At 32.3% G+C, this 8,711-nt stretch overlaps 1 non-coding gene across 1 annotated transcript; it reads right to left on the bottom strand.

Annotated features, from left to right (window-relative positions):
- Positions 1 to 7,032: 7,032 nt before the first annotated feature.
- Positions 7,033 to 7,139, bottom strand: LOC124886178. Its single transcript, XR_007043264.1, has one exon. It is a non-coding gene; the product is annotated as a small nucleolar RNA R71 (small nucleolar RNA).
- Between the last annotated feature and the right edge of the window lie 1,572 nt (positions 7,140 to 8,711).

Below are 8,711 nucleotides of genomic sequence, written 5' to 3'. Positions count from 1 at the left end.
ATACAATGAAGGAATGTTTTCAATGGCACAATTATATAAACATTATAGGGAAGAGCAATTATGCGTAATTGGAAATGATAGTTCTAGTGTAAATTTAATAATTCCAGAATCTTTAAGACAAATTGAAAAATCAAACATGAGCCTCATGTATATGGGACTCATAATAGTAGAATTAAAAGGCCTAAGTAGAAAAAATCTAGGAACTAAGGTATTAGTTACAATATATGATAATAGATGGTCAGACTTGAAAAGATCCATAATAGGAATAACAGAAGTAGACATGTTAACAAATGGAGGACTTTTTATTGTAGCCTAGAATATATGATAAATTCTTTAGAATTTGGAAAATATATAAAGATAGGAATTCAGACTAAAGGATATCAAGAAATGAATAGCGGAAATAATTTATTAATATGTGTAGGATTTATAGGAAAACTTGCCACCAGCAGTAGTATAAAATTTAATTTAAAGATAGGTGATGTAGTAACTATAATGGAAAATAAAGGAATTAAATTAAAGAAGCCTTTAAAGATAAATCCAGAAGAATATGCAGGATTAGAATGAAATTCAGAAAATTTCAATAAGAAAGAAATATTAAAACCCACAGATCATTTAATGTATATTAATAAGAAAGGAGACGCCTCAATAGGATTTACAGATTATACATATACAAATGAAAGAGAAACTGATGAAAAGAATAAAGAATGTGAGAACACTAATTTTATGAATATAAAATAATGGAAGAAGATGGTTTTGAAGTAAATAAGGCTATAATGAAAGTAGAAGCCCTATACGAAATAAACAGCAATAGCGTATTTAAATGCATAGGTTGTAAATTAGGAAACTTAAAACTTGAAAAAATGAAAGAACATTTTATAAAATGTGAATTAAGAATAGATAATTATAGTTATACACGTAAAGAGGAACTAAAAGGTGATGACTCAGAATCGATTTATAGTATAGACAAAAGTATAAAAGAATTTATGGAAAGTGCAGCAAGCACTGCAAACACTTTCCAGAGAACAACCGGCATGCAAAGAGTACCAGTAACAACAGGAAATTTACCAAGATATAGAGTATTCAGAACAAACCCAGACATTCAAGCAGAAAAAGATATAAAACCTAGAGGGAGAAAAATGCCAATAGAAGAACCCATTAGATTACAAGAAGGTGGTAATAAAGGAAAAATTTTAAATTTACCAGCTCATGACCCTCAGGCATGGAATAATGTAATAGACATATGGAAAAATGTAGTTGCAGCAGACTACATACAACATATACAGGGTAATCAAGAACCAGATGCAGAAATTATGTATAGATATTTAGAAATATTTCTAGGAGAAAGTACTAAAGAACTTTGGGAAGCTTATAAGACAATATTCCTACAAGACTTTCAAGAATTAGTAGAACTAGGCTCAAATCCATACAATTTTGTAGACAAAGTACATACTCTACTAACAGGAGAAGATCCCAATGGTGGATTAGTGGTATTGCAGCAAAAAGCCTTAATAAATTTAGAACAACAAAGTATTAATACTTGGTCAAGGAATAAAGAATTTCTAAATGAATACTTTTATTATTAGTGGGAACTCATTTGATCAGACTCTAGGAGCTAGATTATTTAATAAATTACCAGGGGCTCTAGGAAGAGAGATAGAAAAAAATGGTCCAAGAGAGAAGGAGTAATACAAAACCCAAACAACCCAAGGTCAATAGGACAAAGAATACAACATGTAATGGATGTATTACAAGAAAAATGTACAAATATACAGATACAAAAATCATTAAAAAGAAATGATATAGATTTTTGTAAAAACATATATATACTACACAACATTATGATCAAGATTATAAAAAGAAGAAATATAGAAAGGCATATAAAAAAGACTATCGCCCTAAGAAGAAATATTATTTAAGAAAATCAAATGCAAGGAAGCCATACCTAGATAAGAATAAACATGTAAGAAAATATAACACCGGTAGAACCTACAAAATAAATTGGGATGTTTTACCTGCGGAAGCATAGAGCACTTAGCAAATATTTGTCCAAAAAGAATCAATAATAGATCTAGGAATGCACAATTAATAGATGATGTAAATGAAAATTTAATAAATGTAGACGAATATATGTCAGATAATGAAAGTATATACTCTATTAGAAGTATGGAAGTTTTTGAAGAAGAAATAAATAAATTTGATTCTTCAGATTCTGGAGAAAAGGAATTTATAAATGAAATAGGATTATAAAAGACAATCTTAGACTATTATGATTTAGTAAATTTGATATAAGAATGTGAACATGAATTTGAGGAAGGAAAAGGATTAGACAGTAATCAGTGTTGTTTTTGTAAGTGGTTTCCAAGTAAAAATAAAAGGGCAAAATGTAGGAAATATTATAAGGAAGGATGCATAAAATGTATAGAGAAAGCATCAGAAATCTTAGAAACTCCAAAATCAACCCGTAATTTAAATAATTTTTACAGCAAGGACCCAATAACTAGAACAATAGAAGACAGAATATTAGAATTACAAGAAAGACTAAGAAAATTAGAGATAAGAGTGTACATCAAAGAGATAATTACAGAAGAAGATTTAGTAGAGGTTGAATTATTAAATATATTTGTTGAAAATAATAATGTTAAACAGAAAAAATCAATCAATTTACCATTTGAAGGAATGGCATGTAATGAAGAAAAGAAGATAAGTACAGTCAAAGTTTTAGCAAGAATAAAAATTCAAGACTATGAGTTCCAGACATAAGCTATAGTTGATTCAGGATATACAAAAAGCATTTTAAATAGTAGAATTTTACCATCAAAACTAATTAAAAAATTGTCGAAACCTTAACTATCCATGCAAATGGACGAAACCTATACTACCTATACAGACTATATGCTAAAAGCAAAGGTAAGTTTTATTAATACTTGTGAAAAATTCTACCAACCATCATATACACTCAGTAAAATACCAGTTAGAGATTTAAACATAAAAGCAAACTTTGTCTTAGGATTAGATTTTATGATGCAAAATAATGGCGGATGTTTTGTTATGAAAAATTGGATAATATTCACTAGTAATATCACTCACTCATCAGTGCAGACTCAACCCCTGCTAACTAAATATCATTTTCTTAAAGAAAAGACAGAAGAAAGAATCGAAAGCTTAAATAATCAAATAAAACCAAAAAAACCCTAGAATGTGATAAAGGAGAAATTGTACTTGTAATGATAAGATTACAATGTATGAGGAATTACAAGATCTATTGATAGTAGAAGAAATGGAAAAAGTCTATACATTAATAGAGTTAGAAACAGAATTATACAATTTTAGGAAAGGTATGCAACAGATAAGAGTAGTTAAATATAAAAAAAGACCTAGATAAAATAATATAAATCCTAGACAAACTAGAGATAATTGGAGAGAAACCCCTACAACATTGGGACTCCAATCAAATTACCTGCAAATTAGAAATAATTAATCCAAAATATACAATAAAATAGCATCTATAGAAGCTACAAATGAAGACCTTACAGACTTTGAAATACAAATAAAAGATCTACTAGAATTAGGAATAATTAGAAGATCCAAATCAAGACATAGATCTGCAGCTTTCATAGTAAAAAATCATAGTGAAATAGTAAGAAGAAAAGATAAAATGGTAATAAATTACAAAAGACTAAATGATAATACTGTAATGGATGGGTATAAATTACCAGACAAAACAAAATTAATAAACAGAATACAAGGAAGAAAAATATTTCGTAAATTTGATTGTAAATTCGGATATTGGCAGATTACGATGCATGAAGAGAGCACAGAATGGACAGCTTTTACATATACAGAAGGATATTTTGAGTGGTTGGTTATGTCGTTCAGATTAAGGATAGCCCCTCCAATTTTTCAAAGAAAAATGAGTAGTATTTTTGAAGACTATAAAAATTTTGTATTAGTTTATGTAGATGATATTCTAGTTTTTAGTAATAATATGAGAGAACATTTAGGACATTTATAATAAGTTTTTAAAATTTGTAGATAATGGAATAATAAGTAGAAAGAAAATGGAATTATGTAAAATTAATATTAACTTTTTAGGAGTAGTCATTGGAGATGGTAGAATAAAACTACAACCACACATAGCTAAAAAAAAGTCTTAGAAATGCCACATAGATTAGACAAGACCAAAGATTTACAAAAATTTTTAAGACTATTAAATTATGCTAAAGTTTTTATTAAAGACTTAGGAAAAGTAGCAGGACCGCTCTATTCTAAAACAGGATCAACAGGCCAAAAAACTTTTAATACTGAAGACATAAAATTAGTCCAAAAACTTAAATGCATGATTCAAGATATCCCAGACTTGACATTACCATTAGAAATGGACTATTTAATAGTCCAGACAGATGGAAGCCTTCAAGGATGGGGAGCAGTATTAAAAGCAAAGCCTAACAAATATAGTGACAAAAAGGATGAGAAAATATGTGCTTATTCAAGTAGAAAATATAAAGAAAAAGGCAATTTAAATGGCATAGATGCGGAGACATTAGCACTAATTTATGGTTTGAATAGTTTTAAGCTTCATATATTAAATAAACCCAAAATATTAGTAAGAACAGATTGCGAGGTGATCTTGGGCATATTTATATGTCCAAACACCGCTATTTACCCATGTTTGGACTTGTTTTGAGAATAAAAAGTATGTTAAATATGTTGAATTGCTTGTTAAATTGTGCTTCATAGCTAAGATATGATTAGAAAAATAGGGTTGATTTTCCATGGATTTGAAAAAAAAAGGGATGCATATCACGATGAGGCAAAGGACATGCAAATCGAAGGCAAAAATATATGGAGATACGCGAGAAGAAAGAAATAAAGAAGAATACCAGTGACACGATGCGATCTCAACACGTTGCGTCAATTGGTAACATTATATGCCTTAGTAAAAATTTGAAGAATAATTTCCAGTGCATTGATGCGATGTCAACGCGTCGCATCGATGCGTAATTTTTTTGAGTTTGCACGAATTCCATGCGTAACTTCTAGTGCATCGACGCGATATCAACGCGTCGTATCGATGCCTAAGTTTTTGACACTTATCTGAATATTAAGGAGCAACTTCCAGTGAAATGATGCAATGCCAGCACGTCGCATCGTGTGGTGACAAAATAAACTTAGCCTGATTTTGGAAGTGGAATTTCAGTGGAACAACGCGATAAGGACACGACGCGTTGGGTGATACAACGCGATTTGTGATGCATCGCATCAAAAAAACATGTCTGGTGAAATTTTTCCTAGTATAAAAGGAACAAGTGAACACAATTATAGTTTTTTAGAGGCAAGCATAGCAGCGGCGAAAAAACACAAAATTCTTTCTTTTAGGGTTCTTAATACTTCTTTTAAACTTCTTTACTTCAAGAATTAGTTGGGTATAATTAATTACTTATTTTGGATGTTAAATTCAAACATGTCTATCGAAAACAACCTCTCTACTTCTTTGGAGGTAGCGGTATGGTCTACGTACATCTTGCCCTCCCTAGACTCTACTTTGTGGAAATACACTGGGTTTGTTGTTATTGTTATTGTTGTTGTTGAATTCAAACATGAGTGGATAAACACCCTTATTCTAGGGTTGAGGCCAAGAACATGATTACTCTTTTATATTCTTATTCATAGTTTCTTTTTGGATTACCATCTAGGTTGTTCTTAATTTCTTGAGCTTACTATTTTTATGAGTGGCCACCATTAGAATAAATCTATATTTCTATGTGCATCCAAGAGGAGAATCGTAGGATAGAATGAAGAAATAAAGGAGCAAGGTTCTTATTCTTTTATAAAATAAGGGGTTTGAATTAGCAACTAGGCTAGGGATATTCCTAGAAGCCTTGCTTGGTTCAATTGTAACAAGATAACTTTATGAATCTAGAAGAATTGTTGTATCTCTGCGAGAGTTGTAGCTACAAGGTTCAATAGATAGAATATTTGAGCTCGGGAGACCAAGATCGTGGCATAACCCTTGTGAATCAACAACTCGATAACTAATTAGACTGCAATAAGAATAGAGAATTGAATGATTGTTCGAAATGCCTCAACCCTGGAATCCTCATCATTACTAATTACAACAGTTGCTTGCTTAGCTCTAGTCATCACTAGTTATTCACTGTTTAATCATTTATATTTTTATTCATAAATACAAAATCATTTTGATACTCTTAAGCACTTAATACCTAATTGTCTTAAATTAAAGGTTGATTAAATTTCTAGTTTATTAGTCCTTGTGGGAATGATATGACTGTCTAAGTCTTTATACTGCTTGTACGATCATGTACACTTGTGTGTGCGTAGGGACACAATAAGTTTTTGGCATCGTTGCCAGGGACTAGTATAATTAATGAATTTTTTAATTTTTGGTTTTTTGATAATAAGTTTAAGTGTAACAACTTGATCTTAGCGGCAGAATTTTTGTAGGTTTAGCTAAATACTGGACTGGCTAGAGATAAAGAATTGGTAGAGCCTTTTGCAGAATCGGAATTGATTTTTCATCAGAAGCTAAGAACTCAACATTTCATTCAACAAGATCAGATGGCTGAAATCCGAGATCCTAATGTTGTTAATCCAAATGTTGGAAATGTTCCAACTCCGATTATTCCAGTCTTTCCTGTTCAACCAGCCGCAAGACCTATTTGTGAGGTAGAAAACCCACTTACAAACCATGTGACTAATAGAATTCGGAAGCCTAAGATAGGAGGTTAGTGGGAATTTAAACAAAATATGGTGCAGTTGTTGAATTCTACTAGGCAATTTCATGGACTTTCACATGTGGATCCTCAACAGCACATACAGACCTTCTTGTAAATAAGTGATACATACATTCTTGAAGATATGAATGTTGATTATGTCAGATTGAAACTCTTTTCTTTTTCTCTAAATGGGGAAGTAAAGAGGTGGTTATATACTAAACTACTACACTTCATCACTTCTTAGGAAGATTGTGCTCGGAAGTTCCTTATTCGATTCTTTCCATCCCAGAAGACTACATAATTGAGGAGTGAGATCTTGAGTTTTAGAAAAAAAGATGAAGAAAATCCCTACCAAGCTTTGGAGAGATTTAAAGGCATGCTCAAAAATTGTCCTCATCACCATCAATTGAATGATGTCTTAGTGCACACATTTATAGAAGGCCTTGAGTCAAATACAAAGATTCTCTTGGATTCAACAACAGGAGACCAAGCTTTGGATAAAACTTATGAAGAATTGTATACACTCTTGAATCAAATCTCACAAGGGAATCCTGACAGGCATGCAGACTCACGGAGTGCTCCTAAGAAGGTTGCAGGGGTATTAGAGGTAGATTAGTTTACTACATTACAGGCACAGATTGCAGCAATGCAAAACCATATGACTATTCTCCAAACAAACTAAAGTTGGGCGTGACATAACCAGCAGCCTCAACAAATATAGTTCAACAGGTATATTCGTGGTGTGAAGTTTACAGAAGTGGTGAGCACAAAGTAGATGCATGTTTTATTAATTCAGATTCAGTCAACTACGTAGGGAATGTAAATTGTCCGGGTCAACAAAATTTTGGCAACACGTATAATCCCAAATGGAGGAACCACCCCAATTTCTCATGGGGTGGAAATCTGGCATAGAATGCAAATCAGTACAAGGGACCAGTGCAAGAAAATCCATAGTCGACTCAGAATAATCAGGTAACCGCTCAGAATAGCAATGTGGAAGAGTTTATTAAGCAGTACATGGCTCAACAAGCATAGTTTACGGTAGATATAAATACTCAACGGGCACAGTTTGCAATTGAGTTGAAGAGTCAACAATTACTTACACAAAATTTAGAGTTTTAGTTGGTGAAAATTGTAGGATCACAGAATACAAGGCCACAAGGAGAATTACTTAGCGATACAGAGGCCAATCCGAAGCAGGTAAATACGGTTACAACAAGGAGTGGGCTGCAAACTAAAGAGACGGTTCAGGAGCAGGACAATCCTGCTGTTATTGCTGACAGTTTGAAAGATAATAAAGAGTTGAAAGTCAAGGAAAAAAAGGAAAATGATGAAGTTCATGTGGAAAAAAAAACTCTTTCCTTACCCTTTCCTCAAAGGGCAAGGAAGAATCAAGAAGAAGCAAGTTATAAGAAGTTCTTAGATCTTCTGAAGTGGGTTCAAGTAAACCTTCCTCTTGTTGATATTCTGTAGAGTGTGCCGAAATATGTGAAATACTTGAAGGATATTATTGCCAATAAAAAATGGTTGACCAAATATGCTACAGTTGCACTTACTTGAGAGTGCACGTCCAAAATTCAAAATAAACTGCCCACGAAGTTAAAGGATCCAGGTAGTTTCACTTTGCAGATTATCATTGGACAGACTATTTGTGCATGTGGATTGTGTGACTTGGGAGCTAGCATAAATCTCATACCCACATCATGGTACCGGAAGATGGGTTTTATGAGTCCCAAACCCACAACTATTATGTTGCAGTTGGTGGATAGGTCCCTTGCTAAGCCAGATGGAATTATTGAAGATGTGTTGGTACAAGTGGCATCTTTGATTTTCCCGATGGATTTTGTGATTCTTGATTTTGAGGCTGATCCTATTGTTCTATTTATTTTAGAACGACCCTTCTTAGCAATAGAAAAGTCACTCATTGATGTGGAAACTGGAAAAATGACAATGCGAGCACACGACAAAGTAGAAGTT

The sequence above is a fragment of the Capsicum annuum genome, chromosome 7 (assembly GCF_002878395.1).
Source record: "Capsicum annuum cultivar UCD-10X-F1 chromosome 7, UCD10Xv1.1, whole genome shotgun sequence".
NCBI lineage: Eukaryota > Viridiplantae > Streptophyta > Magnoliopsida > Solanales > Solanaceae > Capsicum > Capsicum annuum.
The sequence above is the reverse complement of the archived record's forward strand: the minus strand, read 5'-3'. Positions and strand labels throughout refer to the sequence as shown.